The sequence below is a fragment of the Mixophyes fleayi genome, chromosome 4, assembly GCF_038048845.1.
Source record: "Mixophyes fleayi isolate aMixFle1 chromosome 4, aMixFle1.hap1, whole genome shotgun sequence".
Taxonomy (NCBI): domain Eukaryota; kingdom Metazoa; phylum Chordata; class Amphibia; order Anura; family Limnodynastidae; genus Mixophyes; species Mixophyes fleayi.
The window spans coordinates 37991866-38005647 of record NC_134405.1 but is presented as its reverse complement, the minus strand read 5'-3'; the positions used below and the strand labels follow the sequence as shown (position 1 = coordinate 38005647).

At 42.9% G+C, this 13782-nt stretch overlaps 1 protein-coding gene across 1 annotated transcript in view; it reads right to left on the bottom strand.

Moving 5' to 3' along the window:
• Window positions 1-13782, bottom strand: part of LOC142150627 (uncharacterized) — a 209826-nt gene that overhangs the window by 69513 nt on the left and 126531 nt on the right. The gene's annotated exons all lie outside the window — the stretch shown is intronic.

The following is a 13782-nucleotide window of genomic DNA, read 5'->3' as shown; positions in this document are numbered from 1 at the left end:
AAATAAGTCATAAAACAAACACACTGTAAAAAATACAAATAAGCCATATAACACACACTTTCTAATAACTAAAAACAAGCCATATAACACACACCTTGAAATAAGCACACACAAGCCATATTACACACACACCTAGTAAGATATATAAATGAGCCATATGACACACACCGTGCAATAAATATAAATAAGCCAAATAACACACACACCTTGAATTAAATACAAATAAGACATATAACACACACATCTTTTAATAAAGACAAATAAGCCAAATAACACACACACCTAAAAAGAAATGCAAATAAGCCATATAACACATACCTCGAAATAAATACAAATAAGCCTCATAGCCCACATCTTGTACTTGCAATAAGGTCACATAGTACAAAGGAAAATTCTAATTAGACCTTGTCAGGTGGTAACATCTTACATCTTAGTTAGATCACAGCAGTCTCCAACATCTTGTTATGTCAACAAATGGACCTTTTGTTTAGGATCCACCTATTGTCTAGGCAGACAGTGTGACCTGTTAGGGTCTAGGAAAATATGTAAATTTTCATTCATCAGAACAGCTTCTCATGTACACATCCTTCACATGTAGATGAGATATAAACATTCCTAAAGTCACTTATATCAACAAATGGACATTTTATTTAGAATTTACCTAGGAGACAGTGTGAGCAGAAATACCTGTATTATATATCAGCTGTAACTCTGATTCTAAAATGATTCACTGTTAAAAATAAGCCATATAACACACACACATTGTAATAAATGCAAATAAGTCATATAACACACACACCTTGTCATAAATATAAAAGCCATATAACACACACACATTGTAATAAATACAGATAAGCAATATAACACACAAACACACACACCTTGCAATAAATGCAAATAAGTCACACACACACCTTGTAATAAATAGAAATAAGTTATATAACATACACCTTGTAAAAAATACAAATAAGCCGTATAACATACACACACCGTGAAATAAATAAAATATTGTACGTTCATACAATATAATACAATACTTTCAAATAATCCTTAATATAAAGGCTCAACTGCTCTTTCTTCTTATACATCCTCGACCAGGAAACATAGAGGGATAGTGATAATAATATGGTAAAAACATCAAGGTATGAAAAGCAGGCTCTACATATGGACACAAGTAATATTCAGTGCACATGCGCTGTAGTGAAACGCGTTATTTCTGCCATGAAACGCACTCTGCGTCCAACTGTACATTAATCCTTCAGTGTCTAATTCTAGACTTCCATTCTTTATCTGTATGTACATGCATTTTGCCATATTTGAGTGTAATTGTCTTCTGCATATTTAGATACCTACACGATATTACTTCTTTTGTTCTGCCTCAGTTCTCAGTATGTTTTTATTCTATTAAATCTAAAATGTGCTTAAGTGTCATTTTTAAGATGCAATTGCTCTGAGAATCCTCATGTATAATGTACAGAAATTACATTTTAAAAAAATTAAAAAACAACGCATACAGCAGGGGAATGAGCTATTGTCCACGTGTCCTGCAATGAGACACATGTCATGGAGGTGACTGTGAGAGAATAATGCAGACATCATTTTCTTGCAGTTATCTCTGTGCCATGTATATCACTGCTGTCCATGTGGCCTGGAAACCCTTGGACTGTCATTATTGGGGGTATCCAAATTATGCTCAGATACAGGGCTGTCAGTGTAATTGTCTGTTCTCTTTGGAGAACTTTGATTCTCAGCTTCAGATTCTAATTTCTTCAAACATTATATTTGTAAGTTATTAGTACTGGCAAAAATGTAACTTTCTGATTATTGCTGCAACCAGCCACATAGAAGACGTGCATTACTAACTATTGTCTGTCTGAAATATAGGACCTGGCATTGAGGTCAACATTTTGATCTTAGTGTCATAAGACTCCACCTGGTACGTGTGTCTCCCACATGCTTTATTATAACAGTGCATCCCAGAACACTATCCCTTGGTTACAGCAGGGGGCAGCACAGAACTTCTATCAGCAATGAGTAATTTTCTGTGTAGCCAGAGGCACAACTGTACTAGATGAGTGATGTATGGAAGCATCATGTGACTTCTGCTATGCTTCTCCCCTTGTATTGGTGTTGGTGAGCACTGATAAACTATTGTTTCTCTCAGAGCCAGACTGGCCTATTGGCCGTGCAGAGACTCCTGTGTTACACGACCTCCTTGTGTGCCCGCTCTTCCCACACTAACATTATACTGCTACATAAGAGATGAAGGTGAAGCAAATCCACTGCTGAGGAATCTTCCTCTGCTCCAGGGCTCTGATTGTGACCTGTCTGTGTAACTAGCACTAACAAGGACGTGATATGTAAATTTATACATCACATATTCCCAATGCATCTGGGGTACCAGATTTTGGGGAATCTAGTTATGTGACACATATGTAGAATTTGGGTGGACAATTCCTACTAATATATTTATAATAGAATGTCCCATCATTATCAACAATTACTATGAATATACATGTATTTTATGCATTTATAAATGATTATTTTATAGCTTATACTTGGGATTATTGCTTGCATAATGAAAACATATAAACAGAATAACACTAAAACATATATACAATCAAACAGTGGGGGAATAATTATTATTTGTTTGTTACCTATAGTTAGATTTTGGTCCATTACTGGTGCATGAATGTTCCATAGTGACAGTTTTCGGTAAAGTGCGGAGGTAATGTAGATGTGTTGGATTTCCCAGAACTCCCTGGGGCTATAACCAATGAAAAAGTTCAGCAATGGGAGTCTGGCATTTATTTGAGTTGCTATTTATTGTTGAATGGATGATTAATCAAATATTTGTAGTGAGGTAACAATGCAAGGATTCAAAAGATATTTCCTTATATCAACTAGATACCAATTATTGTTCCATTTTGATGTGGGCTTGTTAGGTCAATATGTGGGGAATAATTACCATACCTGTGGTAGTAATGTCTAAGTTCATTGTCTGGTCTGGAATAAACAGAGGAAGGGACGATATCTGGCATGAGGGCGGCAGTTAGAGTAAGCTGTACATTGGTTCAACTCTTTGCCCAAGCTCCCACTTTTCCTTATTGTCACAAATATAAAACATTGGAATTCTCTGAATACTGTTAGCAAACATCACAGTAACACAGAAGATCAGCTCAACTCCGAATTACTTGGTCTTGCTTGGTCACGAGTGACCAGGGCCTGATTAAGGGTTACAGCCGCCCTAGGCTACTACACTGGTTACCGCCCCCCCCCCCCCCGCACCAATGTGTGGGTAAATAAAAAATAAATATATATATATATATAGATAGATATATGTAAACAAAATTGTAAAACATTAATTAATACCTAAAACACACTTCATTATGCACTTCCTCTCTTACCTGATCTTGCAGCGTAGACTACCTGGTGTTCTCTTTTGCTTGTTCTTGGAGCGTTGTCCGTTGCCTGGCTTCTGGAAACTTGGGAGTCCTGTATTTAAAATGTGCAAAAATTGTATTATAGTGCCAAATTTTAACAAACCCTGAATGATACAAAACAACCCCCTAGTACAGACATAGACAATAAAATATATGAAATTTATTTACACTCATATAGTAACATCTACCAGCCCTGTCTATCTAGTATTTAGTATTCTAGTGACCGCTGAAACCACAGTCAGCATCCACATCACCGCCACACAATACAGAGATCCTCAAGCTATTTCATCACCTCCCCCACCAGCCAATTCATCCCCCCTATCGACCCGCAACAGACAGTGTATGACTCCCCTATCCAATTCATTAACCCCCCCTTGTAGCCAGTTCATTACCTCCCTATTGCCATTTCATTAATCCCCCCTATCCAATTCATTAACCCCCCTCTAGCTAGTTCATTACCTCCCCATTTTTACTTCATTAATCCCCTCCCCTAGCCATTTCATTAACCCGCTCCATCCAATTCATAAGCACCCCCTATCCAATTTATAAGCCCCCCCTGTAGCCAGTTCATTAATCCCCATTTGCACTTCATTAATCCCCCCTAACCATTCCATTAATCCCCCCATCCAATTCATAAGCCCCCCCTCTAACCAGTTCATTACCTCCCCATTTTCACTCCATTAATCCCCCCTATCCAATCCATACTAGTCAGTTCATTAATCCCCCCATATCCAATTTATAAGACCCCCCCCCCTCGTTAGCCACATTAGCCAGTTTATTAATCCCCCCCAGTCATCTCCCCCCCCTCCACATCCGATGTGTCTCCCCTCCCCCCTGATATTTAACAAGCTGCACTTACCTTGCTGTCTTCTGTTCCTCCTCTCACCAGCCGGCGCTTCTGTCATCTTCACACGCAGCTAACAGCATCCGACACTGTTAGCTGCACTGTCACTGCGGGCGCGCTCTCTGTGATTAGTGTGGTCACGTGAGATGTGAGATCTCACGTGACCACACTAAGCAATACACTGACTAACAGCAGCAGCTAACAGCATCAGATGCTGTTAGCTGCGTGATTGGGTATAGGAACATGTGGGACCGCCCCCTTGTGGCCAGGGGCGGCCCATCAGAGGAAAAAGATCACCGGTATTTGAAGAAAAAAACAAAAAAGAAAAAAAACCAGCTTGCTAATGTACCGCGCTGCGCCCCCCAGCGCCCCAGGCTGCAGCCTGGTCAGCCTAGTAGTTGATCAGCCCTGCGAGTGACCTTACAAGAAGAAGGCTCAGTAATATATTTAGATCGCGCACTAATAGAGAAAGACGAAGGCCTCATTCTTTCTTTGCCACTGCGTGTGTAGAATGGCATGTTGTCATTTTTTTTTCTCTGCAGTTAACTTTTCATCAGTTACAGCTCTTTTTCTCTTCAACATGGTAAAAGGGGTTTTTTGTGTGTTTTTCCCCCTGACTTAAAAAGACTATGTACTTTTACATAGGCTTTACCAGATGACGTACAGGGAAGACTACCATCAGGACTGCTGCCATCAGCTGCTTGCTGATCCTGCTCATATGTGGACTGCTGTGAATCAATTTTAATGAGACCCCAAACACTTGTAATGCAAATTCAGAAATATATAGTGCTGGTATATAATAATTTCAACACCAGAAAATAGCTTTGATCAAAGAGGGGAATATCTGACACCCCAAACACTTGTAGTGCAAATTCAGAAATATAAAGTGCTTGTATATAATAATTTCAACACCAGAAAATAGATTTTTTGGAGCAGGGGTAAATGTCACACCCCAAGCACTTTCTTTTGCAACTTGTTTTTCATTTTCTAATTTAGCAAATCTAATTTTCTTTTTGCATGTTTTATTACAATCCTTGTACCTATAGAAGGATTCCTCAGACCCTTTAGACTTAAACAGTTTAAATGCACGCTTCTTCCTTTGCATTTCTTCTCTTGCCTTTTTATTTATCCACATTGCTTTAGACTTAATTCTTTTACATTTACTTTCCATTGGAATGAACTTATACGTGTATGTGTCCAACATTTTAAAGACAGCCAACTTTACTTTTATATTTTTTTCTTCAAAATCTTTGTCCCAGTCTATGCACTTTATAGACTCCTTTAGCATATTAAAATTTGTCTTTCTAAAGTTTAAAGCCCTAGTTGATCCTTATAACATTGCTTCTGGAAACTAATTTCAAATGAGACCATATTATGATCACTGTTTCCCAAGTGCTCCCTTACTTGAATATTTGATATTACGTCTTCATTATTTGTTCCTCTACTAATTGGGACATTATTTGCTATTACTAGGTCCAGTATAGTCCAGTTTCTAGTTGGTTTCTCTACTAATTCGGACATGTAGTGGTCTTTTAGCGTGTTCAGAAACCTGTTCCAATAGCTATACCACAGGCCTCAGTACTCCAATCAATGTCTGGATAATTAGAACTCCCCATAATTAAAACTTGACCTTGTTGTGTAGCCTTTTCCTTTTGCTGTAGAAGTTGGGCTTTCTCAATCATACTAATAACTGGTGGTTTATAGCATATCCCTATCAGCAACTTCTCTGAACTTTCTCCTCCACTGGATATTTCCACCCACAATGCCTCTATATTATCACCAATTTTCTAGTAAATAACTTTTTGAATAATTGGTTTTATCTCTGGCCTAATATAAAAACATAATTCTCAGCCCCTTTTATTTACCCAATCCCTCCTGAAGAGAGTATATCCTTCCAAGTTGACTCCACAGTCATGTGTATAATCCCACCAGGTCTTCGTCATACCTATAATATCATATTGCTCATTCATTGCTACCAATTCTAACTCCACCATTTTACCTTTATGGCTTCTTGCATTTACAAGCATAGACTTAAGTCCATTACCTCCCTTAGGTATTCCTTTGTGCTTTAACAAGGGCCTCTTCTTATTGGCTGTGCTTCCCTTTCCCCCCTCTCCACCCCCTTGACTCTTGTTAAATTCCTCCTTAAAACGCTCAATGTCTATCCCATAAATACTTGCTTGGCCCTCCTCCCTGGAGCTTAGTTTAAAAATCTCCTCCAATCTTCTAACCATCCTCTCCCCTAGCACCGCAGCCCCCTCCTCATCCTGGTACAATACATCTCAACAATAAAGATGATAACTGACCAGTGAAATCAGCCCAGTGCTCTAGGAATCCAAAACCCTCCTTCCTACATCAATTTTTTAGCCACACATTAACCTCCCTAATCTCCTGCTGCCTCCCTGGACTAGCGCATGGTACAGGTAGTATTTCCCAAAAAATCTATTTGTTAGTTATGTGTATACATTTAACATTACTTAAAATGAAATAACATAAAAAAAAAACAGAATCTACACATTTATCCAATTAAGATTTTATTCAACATTCGGTGTTATAGAAACATCTGCCAGTAACGTAAATGGTAATTACAGAGAGTCTATATGCAGTACAGTCCTATCTGATTTGTATCACTATGTACTATGTCACTGTGTGTTAGTTATGTGTATTCTTCTAATGTGCAATAATCTATGAAGGATCTTTATTAGTAGCCTGGAAAACAATGTGAGCTCCTTGGGATTTATTTAAAAACAAGATGTGAAGAACAAGAATGTGTTGTAGCCAATAGCAACCAAATATCAGCTATTAGCAGCCTGGTGTCATCAAACCAACTAATGTGATCATCTGATTGGCTGTGTCACTCACCGGACTGTGAGTGCTTCTTCCCGGACATTTAGGAACCGTGGCCGTCCTCCATCCTGAGGGACTGCGCATGCGCAGCCCTTTCTATACCTCCAGTGTATGTTCCTTTAACTTAATTGGCAGATCAGGCAACCTCCCTATATTAAGCACCTGTGGTCAACACCACATTGCCTGATCTTGGAGTCTCATTCCCCATGAGTCTCTGAAGGTGTTCCTGTGTTTCCTCGTTTATTCAGCCCAGCTGATTCCTGTGGTTTCCAAACCACTTCTACCTCTGTGGTTTCCAAACCACTTCTACTACTGTGGTTCCCATACCACTTCTACCATCTACTGTATCATCGTGACTGTGAGCTGATTCCTATCCGCTGCCTCCGTGCACTACAGTCTTCAAACCACTTCTCCTACTGTGGTTCCCATACCACTTCTACCATCTACTGTATCATCGTGACTGTGAGCTGATTCCTATCCGCTGCCTCCGTGCACTACAGTCTTCAAACCACTTCTCCTACTGTGGTTCCCATACCACTTCTACCATCTACTGTATCATCGTGACTGTGAGCTGATTCCTATCCGCTGCCTCCGTGCACTACAGTCTTCTAACCACTTCTACTCTACCATTTATTATTGGGACTGTTAGCTGATGCCTATCCGCTGCCTCCGTGCACTACAGTCTTCAACCTGCAACCCGTCTGTGTTTCATCGTGACTGTTTGGCTGATTCCTATCCGCTGCCTCTGTGCGCTTCAGTCTTCAGTCCTTGTCAACGCTCCCGTGTTTCCTTGAGTCTGCCTCCACTATTGCTACCCGCTATTCTCCGTGATCAACAGTGCCTGTTCAACTCTGCTCTCCCGTGTCCCATCGTTACGGCACCTGCTGGTTGCTATTGGCTACCTCCGTGTTCCCGCAGAGACCCGCTGCTGCTACTCCTCAGCACTACTCATCCATCTACTGCTGATCCGCTCTCCACGCTTTCCTGTGTTCCCTGCTGGTCTACCTACCCGTGCGCTGCACCTACTAGACCACCGCTTCACCCATCCAGGGACTTCGCATCCTGCCGGCCTCCTGCCGTTCAGGTATCTCTGCACTCCTGTCTGACTGCCTCCTGAACCACGGTATGCATACTTCTCATTGACTGTGCTGTGTATTGCATACCTTGCTGGACTGTGTTGGTTCTCCTCTGGAGTGTGCTATCCGCTGAGTCTATTGCCATCATTGACTGTGTTATCTTATGCTGGACTACTTCAAGAGACTTTCTATATTGGCAGTATTGTTCAGTCATCTATACATTTATATTGTGCATATCACTGTGGTTCAAAGTCAAGGTGCCCGTGTATATCTTGTGTTGCAGTCTCTCCCCGTGCACCTCCTCACATATATATTCAGTGGTACAACTTGCTGAAGGCAGACCACTGATCCCTGTTTCCTGTATCACCTGTTCCAGTATCCTCTCACATAGCAGTGGTACAACTTGCTATCGCAGACCACTGACTACCCGGATACCTCCACTTGGATTCCACTCCTTCACTCAGACAGCGGTACAACTTGCTATCTGCAGACCGCTGACTCTCATCACCCCCTCGTTTCTGTTGGACATTCCTCCTCACTATAGCAGTGGTACAACTTGCTACCGCAGACCACTGACTACCTTCACGTGTCCTTTGTCCATACAGTTCCTCGTGTATTACTACCTCCATATTGCCAGTGCTGCTAGTCATAGACTTTCCTGAGCATCTCATCATCTGCTATTTCCTGTTCCGTGATCACCCTGCTACCAGAGTACCATATTACCACCTATACTGCTCTGGTAAGCCTATCACCTGGTGATCCCTGGGTAAAGACTCCTAGTGCCCGTGACAGTAAGATCAGGCCATGACAGACCCAGATACGGAACCTACAGCCAAAGAGATGCTGCGGCATCTGGTTACTCGTATTGAGCAACAGGAAGTTCGCCAACGGCATTTACTGCGGTGTTACCAGGCCTTAGCCTCCCAAAGACCGTCTGTACAAGATGCCACAACTACTGTTGATGCTCCTGTGCCTTCCTCCGTTTCCCCAGTGCCATCCCAGGTGTTTACAGCTTCCACGCTTCACCTGCCTACTCCGTCAAAATACGATGGAGACCCCAAAACTTGTAGGGGTTTTCTTACTCAATGCTCAGTTCATTTTGAGCTCCAACCTCAAAATTTTTCTACCCATCGTTCCAGAGTGGCCTATCTTATTTCATTGTTTTCTGGACAAGCTCTCGCATGGGCTTCCCCTCTGTGGGAAAGAAACGATCCATTGTTACAGGATAGTGCCGAGTTTATTTCCACGTTCCGAAGTGTATTCGATGAACCAGGTCGTGTCATTTCCGCTGCATCCAGCATTCTCCGTCTTCGCCAAGGATCTCGCACTGTGGCTCAGTACGTCATTCGATTTAGGATCTTAGCCTCTGAACTTCAGTGGAACACTGAAGCACTAGTTGCCGCCTTCTGGCAGGGGCTTTCCGATAAAATTAAAAACGCACTGACTTCACAAGAACTACCCTCCTCTTTAGATGATTTGATCTCTCTTTGCCATCGGGTAGACCTGAGGTTTCGTGAAAGAGAACCTGAGAAAACAACTTCGGTTAAAACACCTCCTCTCTCAAATCCTCAATTTCACCCAGCTTCATCTCCGGTGATACCCATGGAGATAGGTCGCTCCAAATTAACTTTAGAGGAGAGGGACCGAAGAATAAAGAATAGACTTTGTATCTATTGTGCCGATTCTACGCATATGCTCAATTCTTGTCCCAGGAGATGCCGGGCTCTAACCAATACTGGGGAGATAAGGTTAGGGTTCCTGCAGTCCTCTCCATCGTCTATGAAATCTAAAGTCTGCGCTTTTGATGTGACTATTTCCTTTGCTACCAAAACCTTTGAGTCACAGGCATTGATTGATTCCGGAGCAGCAGGAAATTTTATTTCCAAATCATTAGTAAATCAATGGTCTCTACCAGTGATTACCTTAAAAACACCCATTACTGTGACGGCTATAGATGGATCACGTCTCATCAACGGTCTCATCACCCAGAGTACGTCTCCAGTAACCCTTCAGATTGGTGCCCTGCATCATGAAGAAATATCGTTTTTGATCCTTCCTGTTACGACAAGTCCGATTGTCTTAGGCCTTCCATGGCTTCAGTGTCACTCTCCCCAGATTGACTGGCGCACTCCTCGAGTTACATCTTGGGGAACTGAATGTCATCATCGTTGTCTCTCCCAAGTGGTTTCATTCAAAAGACAGCATTCGTCTATTCCACCAGGTCCTCCTCCACAAGATCCTTCATCTACGGATCTGTGTGATAAAGTTCAGTCTGAACGCCTTCCTCCTCATCGGGCGTTCATGACGTCATCGGACGTTGAAGATGGATCTCAGGAGTCATCTTCAAAAAGTCAAGTGCTGGTGGTTCACGGTCACCATCCGTCTTTTCCGGAATTTCCTGCCCTCCCGCCCACCCAAGTTCCTGCGGTGGAAACTGTTTGTCAGACCTTTAAAAATATCTGGTCTCAGGTCAAAACCTGTTTAAAGAAGACATCTATCAAATATAAATCTTTCGCTGATAAGAAGAGGCGGGCTATTCCACCACTAAAAATTGGAGATCGTGTCTGGTTATCCACAAAAAATATTCGTTTGAAGGTTCCATCCATGAAATTCGCCCCTCGTTTTATTGGTCCATATAGGATCATTCAAGTTATCAATCCAGTATGTGTGAAACTCCTTCTTCCTAAGAGTCTTCGGATTTCTAATGCCTTCCATGTATCTTTGCTCAAACCTCTTATTATCAACCGTTTTTCAACTCCTCCCTCAGCACCGCAGCCAGTTCAAGTTCATCAGGAGGAGGATTTCGAGATTACTGAGGTATTGGATGCAAAAATTTCGCGAGGAGTCCTCCGTTTCCTCGTTCATTGGAAGGGCTTTGGTCCTGAAGAGCGTTCATGGATCAAAGCTGAAGATCTTAATGCTCCTGCCCTTCTGAAGAAGTTTTATTCCAAAAATCCGGACAAGCCCGGTTCCAGGCGTTCTGTGCCCACCTTTAAAAGGGGGGGTACTGTCACTCACCGGACTGTGAGTGCTTCTTCCCGGACATTTAGGAACCGTGGCCGTCCTCCATCCTGAGGGACTGCGCATGCGCAGCCCTTTCTATACCTCCAGTGTATGTTCCTTTAACTTAATTGGCAGATCAGGCAACCTCCCTATATTAAGCACCTGTGGTCAACACCACATTGCCTGATCTTGGAGTCTCATTCCCCATGAGTCTCTGAAGGTGTTCCTGTGTTTCCTCGTTTATTCAGCCCAGCTGATTCCTGTGGTTTCCAAACCACTTCTACCTCTGTGGTTTCCAAACCACTTCTACTACTGTGGTTCCCATACCACTTCTACCATCTACTGTATCATCGTGACTGTGAGCTGATTCCTATCCGCTGCCTCCGTGCACTACAGTCTTCAAACCACTTCTCCTACTGTGGTTCCCATACCACTTCTACCATCTACTGTATCATCGTGACTGTGAGCTGATTCCTATCCGCTGCCTCCGTGCACTACAGTCTTCAAACCACTTCTCCTACTGTGGTTCCCATACCACTTCTACCATCTACTGTATCATCGTGACTGTGAGCTGATTCCTATCCGCTGCCTCCGTGCACTACAGTCTTCTAACCACTTCTACTCTACCATTTATTATTGGGACTGTTAGCTGATGCCTATCCGCTGCCTCCGTGCACTACAGTCTTCAACCTGCAACTCGTCTGTGTTTCATCATCGTGACTGCTAGCTGATTCCTATCCGCTGCCTCCGTGCACTACAGTCTTCAACCTGCAACTCGTCTGTGTTTCATCATCGTGACTGCTAGCTGATTCCTATCCGCTGCCTCCGTGCACTACAGTCTTCAACCTGCAACCCGTCTGTGTTTCATCGTGACTGTTTGGCTGATTCCTATCCGCTGCCTCTGTGCGCTTCAGTCTTCAGTCCTTGTCAACGCTCCCGTGTTTCCTTGAGTCTGCCTCCACTATTGCTACCCGCTATTCTCCGTGATCAACAGTGCCTGTTCAACTCTGCTCTCCCGTGTCCCATCGTTACGGCACCTGCTGGTTGCTATTGGCTACCTCCGTGTTCCCGCAGAGACCCGCTGCTGCTACTCCTCAGCACTACTCATCCATCTACTGCTGATCCGCTCTCCACGCTTTCCTGTGTTCCCTGCTGGTCTACCTACCCGTGCGCTGCACCTACTAGACCACCGCTTCACCCATCCAGGGACTTCGCATCCTGCCGGCCTCCTGCCGTTCAGGTATCTCTGCACTCCTGTCTGACTGCCTCCTGAACCACGGTATGCATACTTCTCATTGACTGTGCTGTGTATTGCATACCTTGCTGGACTGTGTTGGTTCTCCTCTGGAGTGTGCTATCCGCTGAGTCTATTGCCATCATTGACTGTGTTATCTTATGCTGGACTACTTCAAGAGACTTTCTATATTGGCAGTATTGTTCAGTCATCTATACATTTATATTGTGCATATCACTGTGGTTCAAAGTCAAGGTGCCCGTGTATATCTTGTGTTGCAGTCTCTCCCCGTGCACCTCCTCACATATATATTCAGTGGTACAACTTGCTGAAGGCAGACCACTGATCCCTGTTTCCTGTATCACCTGTTCCAGTATCCTCTCACATAGCAGTGGTACAACTTGCTATCGCAGACCACTGACTACCCGGATACCTCCACTTGGATTCCACTCCTTCACTCAGACAGCGGTACAACTTGCTATCTGCAGACCGCTGACTCTCATCACCCCCTCGTTTCTGTTGGACATTCCTCCTCACTATAGCAGTGGTACAACTTGCTACCGCAGACCACTGACTACCTTCACGTGTCCTTTGTCCATACAGTTCCTCGTGTATTACTACCTCCATATTGCCAGTGCTGCTAGTCATAGACTTTCCTGAGCATCTCATCATCTGCTATTTCCTGTTCCGTGATCACCCTGCTACCAGAGTACCATATTACCACCTATACTGCTCTGGTAAGCCTATCACCTGGTGATCCCTGGGTAAAGACTCCTAGTGCCCGTGACAGGCTGCTCTGAAACACAGCAATCAGTGTATTACTTGCATCATGTTACTAAACAGTACAAAGTAGTCATGTCAGAGGGAGATAAGACAACAATAGAAAGGTATGAGGGAAAGAATAAGAAGGAATAACAGGGACCAATAGGAGCACTTCTAGTGTGATTTTGGGCAGTGTGCAGTGTTCCTGTAGAAATATTCAGTACTCATAGCTCTGTCTGTCATAGAAGGGATCCCAGTACTGAGAAGAGCTGCTGGAACTCTCTACTGGATAGAAAGATCTTTCTTCTCCTAGTCTCAGCACCTGGATGAACAGAACAGCAGTATATTACAGAGCTCGTGAAGGGATGTCCCATTATCATTGTTTGTATATATAGTTCTAGTTTAAATAATGGAGACCTTCCGGGGGGAAGATACCCACAAGTCCTATTGCCTGACTTCTTCTGTCTTCTCTGACTTTGATATCATATAAAACATTTGTCACATTCAGAAAATTAAAATTGCCTTTACCTTGTATGAATATTATGATGATACAGCAAGTAAACTTAGTAATGA